Genomic DNA, 16,556 nt, shown 5'->3' with positions numbered 1-16,556 from the left:
ATCACATTTGAAAAACCCCCTTTGGGATATAGAGTAGCATATTCAATTATTCCAGGGATTAGGATGTGGATATCTTTGGGAAGCCTTTATTCAGCTTTTGACAAGAAGAAAGTGGGGTTTTTTTTTCAGTGTTTCTTTATATGCTGGCAGACGAGGGGAAGATAGGTTAATTTGGGGTGTTTACTTGGTGGGATCCTCCATCTTGGTAATAACGTCCTATTTCTGAATTGTGATTTCTGAATTCAGAATTAGAAATTTGGCAAATCAGTAAAGTGCATGGACCTTGACAAACATTTTGTAAAATTAGGTAAATCTAGGTAGATTAACTGACAGACAAAAATCATCAACTGTTTCTACTTAAAATATAAATATTCTTTTTGGAGTCTTCTAACATTGCGTGTTTCCTCATAGAATGAAATGATGATTTTTAATGGACTCTTATATGGATAAAAAACATACGTTAAGATTTGAATTAACTTATTATTAATGAGGAAACATGACAGTTGTTATATCCAACTCAAAGGAAAAATTAAAAAATCACAAGTTTATATGGAGTAAAGGAATGTCCAAGTAAAGTACAAATGAGCATGAAACTAGCTTTGTAAACAAGATAGAGAAGTGAAATAAATTGAACCTCCATAAGAGAGAATGCATTTATGTCTATAAATGTGAAATATTTATATTGTTATCAGTTATCTACAATTTACAGAACTGTAAAATACAGTGATTATTGAGAATCAGATAATCTGGATCTGCTCTAAACAATGAATAGTTTTCTACTGGAAATAACCATCTCATTCCAAAGTTCCTTATGAGGCTAAATTTAATTTCTTCTTTTCAGCTGCACCTATGACACAGTTCCAGAAATGCCAACTTTTTATTTCTACTATCATGAAAATCGATATAAACACATTACCATTTTTTTAAAGATTTTATTTATTTATTCATGGGAGATACAGAGAGAGGAGAGAGGCCGAGACACAGACAGAGGGAGAAGCAGGCTCCACGCAGGGAACCTGATGCGGGACTCAATCCAGGCCTCTGGGGTCATGCCCTGGCCCTGGGCCGAAGGCAGAGGCTCAACCGCTGAGCCACCAGGGCTGCCCCATATTACCATTTTTAGGAAAACAACCCCATACTCTGGCAGAATTGGTAACCTCAGGCCCTCTCTTTGGGAAAGAAACTTCCTCTATAAAATAATTTAAAAGTTTGATAATTGCTCAAATTATTTTTACTTTCTAAGTGATAAAAAAAATGGAGGGTTCCTGGGTGGCTCAGTTTGTTAAGTATTTGCCTTCAGCTCAGGTCATGATCTCAGGGTCCCGGGATCCAGCCCCTCATACGGCTCCCCGCTTGGCGGAGAGTCTGCTTCTCCCTCTCCCTCTCCCTCTGCCCTACCTCCTGTTCTCTGTCTCTCCCTCTCAATTAAATAAATAAAATCTTTTAAAAAAGAAATATATATATATATATATATATATATATATATATATATATATATAACCAAAAAGGTAGCGTTCATGCACAAACAATAAGAATTTTGCATTACCCTTCAAACACTTGTAAATATCTTCTTGTGAAATGGCACACTACTATCCTTTCTAATATAAGCTGCTACATTTCTTCATACACCTCCATGTATCATCAAGGGCATTCCTTTTTGTTACAATTAAAATGTAAATTTAATTGGTAACAGACTAGAGAATATCCGTTCTAAAGTAATGCACCACCAATTGGAAAACTATGTCAAGCAGTATAATTTCCAAACCATGATTGCAAAATTATATTATTGAAGTCTAGGAACAAGTGGAATCTGGTTTCTTTAAGATGTACGGGAATTATAATTTTAAGTGTTAATTTATCCCCAAACTGATTTGAGAATTTGAAAATGTAACGCATGGCTGTTTAGGGAAATTGACAGTGTAATATTGTCATTTACATATTTTTGTTGTTAACATGAGGAATATAGACATATCTTGACAGGTCTGATATGCTATAATGTAAGATAGGGACACTGATGGAAAACAGGAGGGGATTGTCTGTCTTCTATACTTTCACTGGAACATTATTTAAAATCATATCTGTTTTTGCCAACTGCCAGTTCTGTGTCTCTAATGCTTAGAAAAAGTCACATTACATTACGTTTAGATAGAAGCTACCCTATGTGATTGTAGTCTTTAAATACTTCTTTCTCTTGAATCATATGGGCACTTTGGGTTAACATTTTATATTTTGATATAGCTTTATTCTGGCATTTAACATGGTTCAAAAATTATGCAGGTGTCAAAACAATGAATTTCTGAAGCTTTTTTTTTTCCTTGTCTCTTTTAAAAACCTAGGTATTGTTAACTTCAACAGGAGAATGACGGTGAGCATAAAGTAGAAGTGCAGTTTTTGTTCTTTATAGGTAGCTGGCAGTAGTTCTCTTAATTTACCACTGTAATAAAGCAGAAATGACAATGCATTTCCTAAAAGGGGAAAACATATTTTCTAATAGCAGATAGGCCAGAGTGGTAATATTTTTAATCACAAATCCCACTTAAACAGCATGATCCCAAATAAACGTATCAGAGCATGTTAGTATGTGAGTTACTGTTTAAACTCTCAGTAGCCTACTGTAGTGAGAGCAGATGGTTTGAGTTTATATCTTTTGTGCTTCTCAGTTATTGATGTGGATTATATGAGCAGATAATTGGCAGGGTTTTGCACATAATTGATATAAAATGCTGTTTAGGATCTTCTCTGATTGGTCAACTTTCTACGACATCTGGGACCACAATCTCTTGGATTACGTATGGAAAAGATATAACTCTCAATCATCTGTATGCTAGCAGCAAAGGGTTGTAATGGTTTATAATTTTCCTGTGCATTTGAAAAAAAATAATAAAATAGGTTTACTCTTAGGAAAATTGCTTGATTCAGAACTGAGAAGCCACTAATTAACAAAAATATGTCTTTTTCCTTTATTTTTGCCTACACAGGACGATATGAAAGTAGGTAAAAAAAAAAAAAAAAAAAAAAAAAAAAAGAAGAATTTAAAGGGAAGAAAAAGAGAGTGGAATATTTTAATCCATGTTGGTAGCCCTCTGATATTCCTCCTTAAATGCCTTTCCTCAACACAGAATATCATAATGATTTCACATATATCATCATCTCTCTGGAGGCCTGAGAAACACTGGCAGAAATATGAATAATGATAATCTCCGTAACAACATCCAGAATGCACATGGCAGCACTTATTCAAATAAGCAAAATGCGTACTTGGTTGTCTAATTTCTATACTGCCCACTACTCCTTTAATTATCCAACCCAAGGGTTATTCACAGATAATATACCGTTATCATCCAATCTCACAAAATCCAAAATCCCGTATGACACGCAACTGGCAATTTTGCCTCTTTTATTTTTCATCTTATTTTCAGATACTATGTTAAACTTAATAATAGCAAATAAATAGGATGTTGACTACAGATTTTAAATGTGCAGATTTCAGAAGTTCAAAAATACATACACACACACTCTGATAAATGGATAAATGGATGTCTTCATCTGGATGACAAAATTTTTTAAAAAGGGATAAATATATATATTTATTTATAGTTTGAGAGGCCAGAAATGAGTTCAAAAAAAATAAGAGGCAATTTATGTCCACTAAAGTTACGCCAAGACTGACTTAACTTTCATACACTATGACTACGATGATAGTGTGTGTAGATAAATTTTAGTCAAATTTTAAGTGTCTTATTATATATTTTTAAAGATTTTATTTATTTATTCATGAAAGGCAGAGACATAGGCAGAGGGAGAAGCAGGCTCCCTGCAGGGAGCCCATGTGGGACTCGATCGTAGGTCTCCAGGATCATGCCCTGGGCCGAAGGCAGATGCTCAACCACTGAGCCACCCAGGTGCCCTAAATGTCTTATTATAATGTTATTATAAATGACATTGGAAAAACATGGCATATATATGCACAATCCTGGTATATGCATTAGTATATCAGCCATATTAAAAATGTGATGATTATCAATATATTGTTTCCAGGCAAACCACAGAGTTCTGTTCTTGAAACTGAGCTACCAAAATGTACATAATTTGAATTCTTATTGCATATACTTTTTTGCCTTTTCCCCTTTCCGTAAAGCATATTTAATTAGTTTACCTTTTCTTCTTTCAATGTCTGTTTCCCCTAGATTTGTCTCTGTAGTTGAACCTTGGTCACACCAAATAAGCTGTGCTTCAAAAAAATCATACGATCCACAGGTAGTATGCTGTATCTCTCTCAATCTGTTAGACTTCAGTTTCTTAAGAATATTTTACGGTTCTTTTATCCATTAATTGTATTAACATTTATATCTCTCCAAGCCCTTGCAGTCTGTCTCCAGCCAGAATCTCTACAATATCATAATTTTTTTAAGTTTTAAAAAAATTCTAGTTAGTTAACATACAGTGTAATATTAAGTTACAGGTATATGGTTTAGTGATTCAACAATGTATTTTCTTAATGTCTAGTATTCAATCAGGAATCAATAAGCATGCAAAGAAAGGAAAAACGCTATCCAAAGTCTAGAAAAAATGAAACAACAAATGACTGGTATTTGAATAGATTTCTCATTCTTGTGGGCATTCTCGGTTAGACAGCTCTACCGAAAAACACTTCTCAGACGAATATCCAAGGCCCTATGATTCTTCCATTTTTTCCCGTATCACCTTCCCCAGCAGTGAGCAAAAGGGAAGCAGTAATGATCATGTATCAAGTCACATAATGACTTCCTTTCACTTCCCTAAAACTCTTCACCACTCAGAAATTAGTAACAGGACCAAATACAATATAAGGAGGTTAGAAAATGTATCTTAGTAGAGTGTCTGGGAAGAATAGGATCAAATTTTTAGAGCATCCAATTTCTGTAACATTCTCCAACTTCTGGTCTGGCTCCTTTCCCCTTCATTAAATCTAAAATAAACATCTCCCTTAATTCATTCTAAGACTTCTCCCTTTACACTCTTTTCCAGGAAGGTCATTCCAATCTAGTTCTTTAATTGACATGCCTATATAGATTATATATATACATACGTGTGTGTTTGTGTGTGTGTATATATGGGTGTGTGTGTATATATATACACAATATACACTGGATAATTTTCTTTTTTTTATTTTTTTTTAAATTTATTTATGATAGTCACACAGAGAGAGAGAGAGAGGCAGAGACACAGGCAGAGGGAGAAGCAGGCTCCATGCACCGGAAGCCCGACGTGGGATTCGATCCCGGGTCTCCAGGATCTTGCCCTGGGCCAAAGGCAGGCGCCAAACCGCTGCGCCACCCAAGGATCCCCACACTGGATAATTTTCGACAGACCTAAGGGAATACAGTAGGACACATTTAAGTAGGACAGAATCAGTCAACAATTCACCCAATTTTGTGCAGATAATTTAAAACTCATATGCATAGATGGGCAAAATTTCTCCTAAATCTGAGATCTCACTATTCTCTTATTTCTACTTTTGAACTGTCTTATCTTTGCTCCATTTTCTCTTACTCTCTGCACTGTCTGTTCCACTCCTTCACCTGGAAATCTATCTAGCAACTCAAACTCAGTGTTTTCAGAACCGAACTCAATTTCCCACAAACCTGTTCCCTGTCCTTTGCTCCTTAAACTAGAAGTGGCAAATTCCTCTAATCCGAATTAAAAACATGATCATAAATGTATTCCCTTTCCTTCTCCAATGTTAAGGTAAAAGCAGGGCCACTATAATGTCAAATTTAACATGATATCATAAGGCTTTGTTATAATTTCTAATTCTGCATTTTTCAGAGTGTCAATGCTTGAAACTCACTTCCTAAAATTCAGAATCCTGAATTTCTTTGTGAAATCCCAATTGCTTGAATATACATTGGAAACAATAAGTTAATTGTAATTTATACAATACACTTTGATATGGAGTTTTTAGTTGATTACAGTTTAGTCATAATTGAAGCATTCTGCATGAGTCCTAGTTCAAAATATAGTGTCATTGTCAAATAAGGTAATAGTCACAATCAACTCTGTACTCCTTACATGTTTTAAAAAGGGAAGTTGGCAATCTGAAGTGGAGCCATAAAAGGGTTACCAGCAGGCTGAAGAGCTAAAAAAAAATCAAGTAACATAAGGGGCACCAAAAGTGGCCTATGTTATTTATTATGGCAAATAGTTCTCTTCAAATATCTAAGATCTGTGCTTTGCCAAAGAGAATACATGTATTATTTGTTGCAGAAAGCAGAACGAGACTATATAGATATGAAATAGCCGGAAGTAATTTTTTAGTCTGTTCTAAGAATTTTCCAATGGAGTCCCTCATAAATAGAATGGCAGCCTTATAGGTATTCTTCATCCACCATGGAAATCATTCCTGTTATGGAAAATGAATTCGAATATTTCATCTAAAAAGCCATTCTCTACTGAAGTTTCATAATTATATGCATCTGTACCAATTCAATAAGAGATGAAGTATGTAAAGAAATGCTTGAACATAAATAAAAATACCACTTTGCACCAGTGAACAGAAGGACCCCGAGAACTCACATTTCTAAGTGCTTGAAATGCAACTTTATCTGTATTGGAGGAGGGATCGAGCATTTAGTGTATATATCAGAGAGACCCGGGGCACTGGCTTACCTATTCTAATTCTCAGTGGGAGGACACAAAAGTAATATGAGCAACTAACGTACCCTTGAGAAGAGAGTTAAAACACTACGGGTTTACTACCGGAAGTTAAACAAAACATTGCATACTTGACCTTTTGTCACTGTTGTCTACACTGTCCTGTTGTCTATAGTGCGCTTTAGATTTAACATTGAGTTGACATCCTAAATCCTGGATTCATGACAGAAAAGGGCTAAGTACTCTTTTTCATTATTCTCTATTTTTAATAATTTGCATTATAGAATTACACATTATGAAAAGCAAAAAACGGGGGTTGCTTTGGGGGGTAGCAGGGAGAAAAAATGTGCATTATCAAAATCTCTACTGTTCTCATCAAAATTTTTTTCAACATGGTCATTCCTTCCTATTCAGCTACCTTACATTATTAGTTATTATAGTAAAACGAACTTTGAAATATTTATACCAGCATTACACTCATACCACCCTCCCTCACCCCTGTTGTTTTCTGAGTCCTGTGGTGAGTTTGTCAAAAGATTTGACCACCTGTAACTTTCTCCACTGTATCTTAAGCCCAGACTCTTCCAGTTCCCCCATAGACCTCACTTTCTGCCTCTTGCCTTTCATTCTTCTCCTTTCTTGAATTTGGGAGTGGCTGGGGGTATAACTGCAGGTTTAGGAAGAGTGGTTGAGCAAGCATCTTCTATCTGAGAGATACTCTCTCAATGACACAAAGCTGCAAGTAGCCCTGAGATCAATCACGAGAGCCAAGAGTTCAATAATGTGTGCGTCTGTAAACCAGAGAGCTACAACCTGGGCTTTCCCTGTGACTGCTCATCTCTTTGAGAAAGCTGATACTTTTATTAAGATACCACTTAAATATTTTGTCTACCAGGAGGACCATTCTGAATGCCCATATTAGGATTTGTTACTCTTTTATATGTTGCAATAGAGCATTGCCTTGTTCAGAACATAACTTTATACAGTTTATTACAATTACTCATATGTCAGATTATGAGCTGCATTGGAATAAAAACCCTATCTCTCTTATGTATATATCTCTAGTCCTTCATATAATGACTGACAAATTAAAAAGTTCAGTGGATATTTGTTGAGCAAATGAATAGAAATGTATGTGCCCGTGGGTCTGTCTCTCCTAAAGAACAGGAACTCTGGAGCACCTGGGTGGTTCAGTTGATTAAGCATCAGAATCTTGATTTCAGCTCAAGTCATGATCTCAAGGTCCAGAGATGGAGCTTGGAATCAGGCTCTGCACTCATCAGGGAGTCTGCTTCTCCCCATCTCCCTCTACCCCTTCTCTTGCTAGTGCGCACGTGTCCTCTCTCTCTCTCTCTCAAATAGATAAATCTTAAAAAAAAAAAAAAAAAAAAAAAAAAAACAGAGCTTCTAAGAAATATCAAGGGGTGACATACTGTGCAAGGAAATAAAAAGTCAAGGAGGTAAAATCATGAAGTGTAAATGGAATTTGTAGATTGGAGTGGGCCCTGAATTAGTACTCCTGGTTGGCACTGTTCCAGATTGGCTTTTATACGCTGTATAGAGCATGATAGAAAAGCTATGTTCATAATGCCAAAACACAGCACATTTATTCAGGGATATTCACTGAGTATTTATTATGTATCAGGGCATCACACTATGTGCAAGCATACTGCATGGAACAAAATCCAGAGATCTTGGCAAGGAGACAGTCAATAGGCAAGATCAGAAATAAAAACCATAATTAAAATTGTGATAAAATCAATATCTTAGTATTCAGAACCTAGAGGGTTTAAAAACAGTGCCTGGAAGAGAGTAAAACCTCAATAATTATGTATTCAATGAAAAGTTAATAATAAGGAAGGGGTGACATTATACATAGTGTCCAAAGAAGTAGCATATGAGTTTAGATCTAAGTGGAAGGGGGAAACAAAGAATAAAAAAAACATATAATGTTTGTCCTTCTCCGATTGACTCATTTCACTCAGCATAATACCCTCCAGTTCCATCCACGTGAAACATTATATGTTCTCATTCATTTGGGGAATATAAATAATAGTGAAAGGGAATAGAAGGGAAGGGAGAAGAAATGGGTAGGAAATATCAGAAAGGGAGACAGAACATAAAGACTACTAACTCTGGGAAATGAACTAGAGTGGTAGAAGGGGAGGAGGGTGGGGGTGGGGGTGAATGGGTGACGGGCACTGAGGGGGGCACTTGATGGGATGAGCACTGGGTGTTATTCTATATGTTGGCAAATTGAACACCAATAAAAAATAAATTTGTTATTAAAAAAAAGAATAAAAAAAAAAACAAGTCAGAGGAATCAAGTTCAAAGGCACTGACATAAGCAATAACTTAGATTCTTATAGTCCAGAAGGAAGGCCATGAATACATTCCATGAACATATCCCAAAGAGTGAAAACACTGGTGGACATAAACAAGGTGGAAAAGAATTTCTTTACATTTTCAGAAAGATATCTGTAGCTTTTTTGAATAATGGGTTGTAGAGCACAGAAGACCAAAGGGTATAAAACCCAGAAGGGAGGCTGTTGGGAGTTTTAAGGAATAAAACTATTATGATTTATTTATGGAGTGGATAGGAAGGTGAGAAAACGGAAAGACATAAAAATAATGACTCCTACATCTTGCTGGTTAAGCAGTTGTGAAGTTTAGACTAATGGAGGAACTTACTGTAGTGCTTGTGTGTGAGTGTTTGTGTATGTGTGTGCCCGTGGGTTGTCTTTGTGTATGATGTGAGGTGAGATCTGTCCGTCTATCCTTATTCCAGTATCGCATTATCTCAGTTGTAAGTAAGTGTTGAAAGTTAAAATTGTGAGTTCTACAATCTTACTCTTTATCAAGATTGTTTTGAGTAGTACAGGTCTCTTGCAATTCCATATGAAATTTAGAATCAGCTTGTCAATTTTTACAAAGAAATCAGCTGGAATTCTGAAAGCGTTTCTGTTGAAACTGTGGATCAACTGAGAGAGTAAAGTCAGTCCAGCTATAACGCTTGGTCAGTTTTGTTGATATTTCAAGAAACTATCTTTCAGTTTTATTGATTTTCTTTATTCTTCTTCTGCTGTCTATTGCATAAATTTCTGCTCCAATCCCTATTACTTCCTTTCTTCTGCTTCCTTTTGGTTTTGTTTGTTCTTTTCTGTCCAGGCCACTATGGTAGAAGTTTAGGAAATTTCAGATATTGATTTTAGATCATTTAAAAAATTTTTAATATAGGTACTTACCTCTATAAGATTCCCGGAGAAATGAGTGAATCTCAAATCTCTTGGCATATTGTCTTCATTTTGTTCATCTCAAAATATGTTCTAGCTTCTTTTTTGAATTTCTTCTTTGACACATTAGTTATTTAGTAGTGTTTTATGTTATTTCCACATGCCTGTGGTTATCCCAAGTTTCTTTCTGTTGTTTCCTAATTCAATCAATTTTGTTCAGAGAACACACTTTCTATTATTTCCATCCTTTTAAATTTAATGAGGTTTGATTTATGACCTAGTCTATGGCCCATCCTGGAGAGTGTTCTTAACCATGGACACTTGGGAAGAATGTATATTATGCTTTTGTTTGGTAGAGTGTTCTATAGATGTCTGTTAAGTCTAGTTTGCTTATATAATGGTTCAAGTCTTCTATCCTTCTTGGCTGGCTTATTTTTCCTATTCATTATTGAAGGAGGGCTGTACTATGTTGACAATGTTTCCCCAAAACTCATGTCTAACCAGAACCTAAGATTGTGGGCTGATTTGGAAAGTTTTTAAAAGGCAGACATAAAAAGAGGAAGCCATGTAAAGACAGTGGCAGAGATTAGAATTATGCTGCTATGAGCCAAAGGATGTTAATGATCTCCAGTAACCACCTGAAAGTGGGGGAGGCAAGAATGGATTCTTTCCTAATGCCCTCGGAGGGAACATGGCTCCACTGACATCTTGATTTCTGACTTCTGGCCTCTGAAAGTATGAGAGAATAAATGTCTGATTTAAGCCATTCAAGTCTGTGGTAATTTGTTACAGCAGATTTAGGTGCTAATATAGAGATTTTGGTGCTGAGAATTGAGGTGCTGCTGGAGCAAATACCTAAAAATTGAAACAGGATTTGGGATTAGGTAATAACTAAAGGGTGAAAGAATTTTGAAGTGCATGATAGAAAAATATCTTAGATTGCCTTGAAGATTTTGATGGAAATAAAAATGTCAGAGGTGACACTGCTGAGAGCTCAGAAAGGAGGGAAGAGAGCCACAGAGAAGGCTCCTGTCATCCTAAAGGACACGTATGGTGTCCTGAACTGAAGGTTGCTGGAAATATGTATATTTAAAGTACTTCTGAGGAGAAATCTCAGATGAAAATGAAGAACATGTATTGGACACTGAAGGAAAAGCAATCTTGGTTACAAATTGGCAGAAAACTTGGCAGAATTTTATTCTACTGTTGGGTGAAAAGGAAACTTGGAAGTGATGAATTTGTAGTGATGATGATATTTAGCTGAAGAGATTTCCAAGGAAAGTGTGGAAGATGTGAACTGATTTCTTCTTAGTGGTTACAGTAAAATGTGAAAGAAAAGAGATAAATTGATGAAGGGACTGTCAGGTAAAGAGGAGCCAGCACTTCATGCTTTGGAAAATTCTTAGCTAATCCAGATGGGTTGCTCTGGAATCAGGATCAAGGGTATGGCTGGAAAGACTCTCTGAGGACATTAGCTATTCATGGGTCAAAATGACCATCCCTCCAAAGGATCTCTGAAGCACCCTCTTTTGTGATGGATGAGTCCTCTCAACATCCACAGAAGACCAACATGGTTTTTGAGAATGTTATGTAAGTAAAAATACTCTCATCTTATACTGAAGAAGACAAAGACAGAGAAAAATTAAGGAAGGCTGTAAGACTACTGGGATTCCCTAAGTAGGAAATAAGCTGCCCAGAAGGCAGAGAGCACTGCCACAGGTCAAGGAAAAGTTACTTCCACAGGCTGAGAGGCTGGGGCTCCAAGGTCTCTCTATGGGAACAGAGTTGGGAGCTTTACTCTAAGAGGATTATTCTCACACCTTGAAACCTAATGGATTTGCCCTGCTGAGTTGTGGACTTGCTCATTACCTGCAACTACTCTTTTTCCTTCTAATATCTGCATTTAGTAATGGGAATGTCTATACTACGCCATTAGATTTTGGACCCAGACAACTTGCTTTCTTTTTATGGGTCTACAGATGGAGAGCAATTTTGTCCAGAATGGATCATATTCAAGGTCTCATCCATCCCTGATTTAGTTGGTGAAGTTTATGCTTAAATAGAGTTTGAGTCATAGAGTTGATGCTGGAATGGGTTAAGACTTTTGGAGATTTGGGGTTGGTATAAATGTATTTTTCAAATGGGCAAGATATTTGGGTTGAATAGATACTGGGTTGAATAGCATCCTCACCAAGATTCATGTCCACCCAAAGCTTCACAATGTGACTTGACTCCGAAATAAGGTCTTTGCAGATGTAGTTGGATAACACTGAATCATACTGGAAATATCAAATGGTTGCCAGTGACTAGCGTCCTATAAGAAGGCCATGTGAAGACACAGAGACAGACATAAAGGGAAGAAGACCATGTACAGACAGTAAAAGAGGTTGGATTTAAGTGACTACAGGCCAAGAAATCTCATGGAGGGTCCACAACCAAAAGAAGCTGAAGGCAAGGAAGGATTCTTTCTTAGTACCTTCACAGGGAGCATGGCCCTGCCAACACCTTGATTTCAGAAGGCTAGCCTGCAGAAATGTGTGAGGATAAATTCTTTTGTTTTAAGCCATCAGAGTTTGTGGTAATTTGTTATGGTAACCCTAGGAAACTAATAGAATGTCTGCTTACTGAATTGTCTCTCTCTCCCTTTAATCCTGTCATTTCTTGTCCTATGTATTTTGATGCTGTTAATTGGCACATATATGCATAAAATGCTATATCTTCTGTGACTATTGACCATTTTGTTATAACAGATTGATTATTTTTTTCTCTAAGAACATACATTTTTGTTTTAAGGTGTATTTTGTCTGATATTTGTATAGTCAGTCACTCCAGCTAATTATTATTAGAGTCTACCATTTCTGACCACTGTCATGCCTCTGCCATGACCCTCTGCAGTTTCGACAGTATTTTCTCAAGCATCCAGAGAGATCATTGTGAATGTGATTCAGATATTGCCAATCTTCTGTTCTGAATCTTTTAATGCCTTTAATCCAAACTAAAAATCAATGTCCTTACAATAATCAAGCTATACTTGTCTCAGTATCATTTATATTTCCAATATCCTTTCCTAATATTTTTTTTCTTATTGACTCTGGCCAGCTACATCAGTCTCCTTCTGTTATCCAGAGACAGAAGCCACACTTGTGGCATAGCACCTTTGTTGTACTTGTCCCTCCTCCCTGGAATATTCTTATTCCATTAGTCCATATGGCTATGTCTTTAACTCTTACACATCTCATTTTCTCAATGTGGCTTTCTTGTACTGCTCCTTCCATTATATTAGTAAAATTGATTGTCTTCACTGCTTTACTTAATGGTTTTTAGTTATACATTTTCTAATATACCATATAATTTACTTTAAAGGTGAGTTTTTTATTGCCTGACTCTTAAAACTAGAAAGTGAGCCCCAAGGAGGTAGGGATCTTTATTTTTAATTGATGTATCCCAGTGCCTAGAGCACTGTCTGCACACAACATCTGTTCAATAAGCCTTTGTTAAAGGAACTCAATGGTCTGCTACTATTTCTTGCCTCTGTTTCTATTTCTTTGTACATGACCATATTTATGGGGACTTCATTTTTTAAATATGACTATCCACTATTACCATGTGCTTTAGACTTTTTCCTGGGAGATATTTGGATTAAAAAATAGCAAAATTGAAGGGTGGATAGATTTCTGGAGTTTGATGCCACGTAACATTCTGGCCTTTTAATAATGGAAAAAATAAGACAGAGAAAGATGGAAATTGTCTATTTAATCTTTTTATCCAGGGAATGGAGGGAAATACTTTGAAAGAGAAATACAAGTTTATAGATATATAGACACGTAGATATTTGCTTTTAATAGTCTTTATTCATAAGGAAAAATGTAACAGTTGTGAAGAAGCAAACCTACATAACAAAAGAGGAAACCTTCCACAAAGGTTTTTAAAAATAAGCAATAAGTAAATCATAGTAGTAATAGAATTCATGCAAAGCCTATAAGACTGATAAAACTGTACAAAATATACTATACACACTCAGGAACTAAGGACAACAGAAGACTCCTATTCATACAATCCTGCGATGATGCTCCTAGGAACTTCATCACAAATATGCATTTTTTAAATATTCGGTAGGGCTGCCTGGATGGCTCAGTGGTTGAGCATTTGCCTTTGGCTCAGGGAGTGATCCCGAGGTCCTGGGATAGAGTCCCACATCGGGCTCCCTGCATGGAGCCTGCTTTTCCCTCCGCTTATGCCTCTGCCTCTGTATGTGTGTGTGTCTCTCATAAATAAATAAATAAATAAATAAATAAATAAATAAATAAACAACAAACAATCTTAAAAAAATAAAATAAAATGATCTGTGAATATAAAACTTTCTTATCCCAAATTCTAGAAAATAAATTTCCTATCTGTCTATCTGGAAAAAGGAAGGAAACTGTTCAATATAGAAGTAAATGGCAGCCTTTTCCAACTATACAATTGTCTGGAGTCAGTAGACATAGTCTAAGAAATGTAATAATTAATATACTACCTGTTTTGATTTTCTACTTCAGAAATCTCTTTCATGAGAAGGACCTGAGAATCTCATATTAGAAAGCCCAGATAGGTTACTCTTGAGCTAACTTTATTTGACTAGAAGTTAGCAGAGATTTTAATGAGGTCCAATAATTTATTTTATTTATGTAAGGATTTGCTACATTTTCAGCTACTTTCATTTTATAATTATTATAGTTGGGAACTGGAGGAAAGGATATCAGCCAGATGCCACGAGAGGCCTCAATAAACATTTTTAGATAACTGCAATCAATGCACATCCTCTTGTCTTTGGCTTTTATACCACATTTGCAGTTAAAAAGGAAAAACCTAGTGGGCCAAAAGCAGACAGTCTCAAGCAGGCCTGCTGCTATTAGGAGACATTTGAAAGAATCACAAAGGAAGTAATTGTAGCATAAAGGGCATTGCAAGATTTGAAGAGGCACTGTCTGTAGAACTCTGATCAGGAGTTTTTATTTTCCCTCAAATGTCAGGAAAATTGATAAAACTTTTCCCAGTGCAGCAATTCAGAGGAAAAGAAGGGATTTTTGAAAGCAATTGTTTTGCTTTATTAGGGAGGAACTTCCTATCCTGTTCCTGCATACACAGGGATCCAGGCACCAAGGAACAGAAACAGAAATGACAAAAACAGAAGCAATTCAGCAAATGCTCTCTCTCTATTCCGCCAAGTCTTAACTTTAAAAAAGCAGATGGAGACAGATGCTTCTCTGCAATTACTATCCATCAGTCCTGACACAGAAAGTGACCCCTCCAACGTAGAAGTGGTTTGGATCGATCAGCAGGATCTTTTACTGAGGTAGGACACAGAAAAGGAATAGGAACTCTTAAAGAAAGATGTTGCATAAAAAAAAAAAACAAAAAAAATCCCAAAAAAGGCCAGAATGAAAGAGTTTCTCATGACCACATTTAGTTAAAGCCGGAATACTTTCTTGGGAAGGAAAATTTGATAATTAACACAAAATAGACAGTAGCTCTTGGTTTGATTCGGTTTCACAACAAGTTAAATAATTTTTACCTGTTTATATTTGACTCTACAGGGTGGGTCTAACCCTCCTCCCAGGTTAGCATAATTGTCACTATTGTTTTTGTTGTTGCAAAAGAATCTTTACTGAATTTGATGGTCTAAACTGACAGCAACCTTCAGATCTTAATACACACAGAATCGTTACTGAACGGTGCTTGCATAAAGATAATTTCTGTTTCAGAATAAACATTTCATACTTTAACATTATTTTAGCATTATGACACAATATATGGTCCTATGTATGGACTTGATGCTGACACATTAATTTCATGGAAGTAATACACGGAATATGCTCTGGTTTCTGTTTGAGTTGTGTTCAGAATGATGTTCTTTGAAAACTATATGCAAAATCTATTTTTCATTGGGAAAAAAAGGCACATTAACGATGAAAATCATACAACAACCAGCAATAGTTATTCTTAAGACTTGTGTTTTATCTTCTAATTTTTGTTCTTTACACTTCTTTATAAAATTAAAATTATATATGAAGAAATGTTCTTTTCTCATTTCTTCTTCCATCGTATATTTTGCATTTTATGAAATGCTTTTAGCATATGGCTTTAGACCTCCCTGTTACTATATTTAATAGATATATCAAAATGTATGTAACCATTTCCATATTTTTGGACAATAAACATGTTCTATATTTTTAGTTATAAGTAAATACTTGAATATACTTTATAGCCTTATACCTGATTATTTCCTTAACATATATTCCTAGAATGTACATATATGAACATCTTAAAATATCTTGTTAGTTGCATCTAAATTACCTTCAGAAAAGGATGCAGAATTTTCAGTTTCTTAGAGTCATCATCTCACTTCAGGCTGAACACTATTTGGCAAGATATTAATGAATTATTTTCTGAGGCACCTGGGTGGCTCAGAGGTTGAGTACCCGACTCTTGATTTCAGCTCAGGTCATTATCTCAGGGTGCTAGGGTCAAGCCCCGAGTCTGGCTTCCTGCTCAGTGGGGAGTCAGCTTGAGATTCTCTCCCTCCCTCTCTCTCTTCCCCTGCCCTAGCTCACTCTGCTCTCTCTCTCTCATCCTTTCTCTAAAATAAATAAATAAAATATTTTAAAAATTGTTTTCTAATTTGGTAAGAGCATGTGGAATACCTTTTTA

This window comes from Canis aureus, chromosome 15 (genome assembly GCF_053574225.1).
Source record: "Canis aureus isolate CA01 chromosome 15, VMU_Caureus_v.1.0, whole genome shotgun sequence".
In the NCBI taxonomy this organism is placed as follows: domain Eukaryota; kingdom Metazoa; phylum Chordata; class Mammalia; order Carnivora; family Canidae; genus Canis; species Canis aureus.
The sequence above is the reverse complement of the archived record's forward strand: the minus strand, read 5'-3'. Positions refer to the sequence as shown.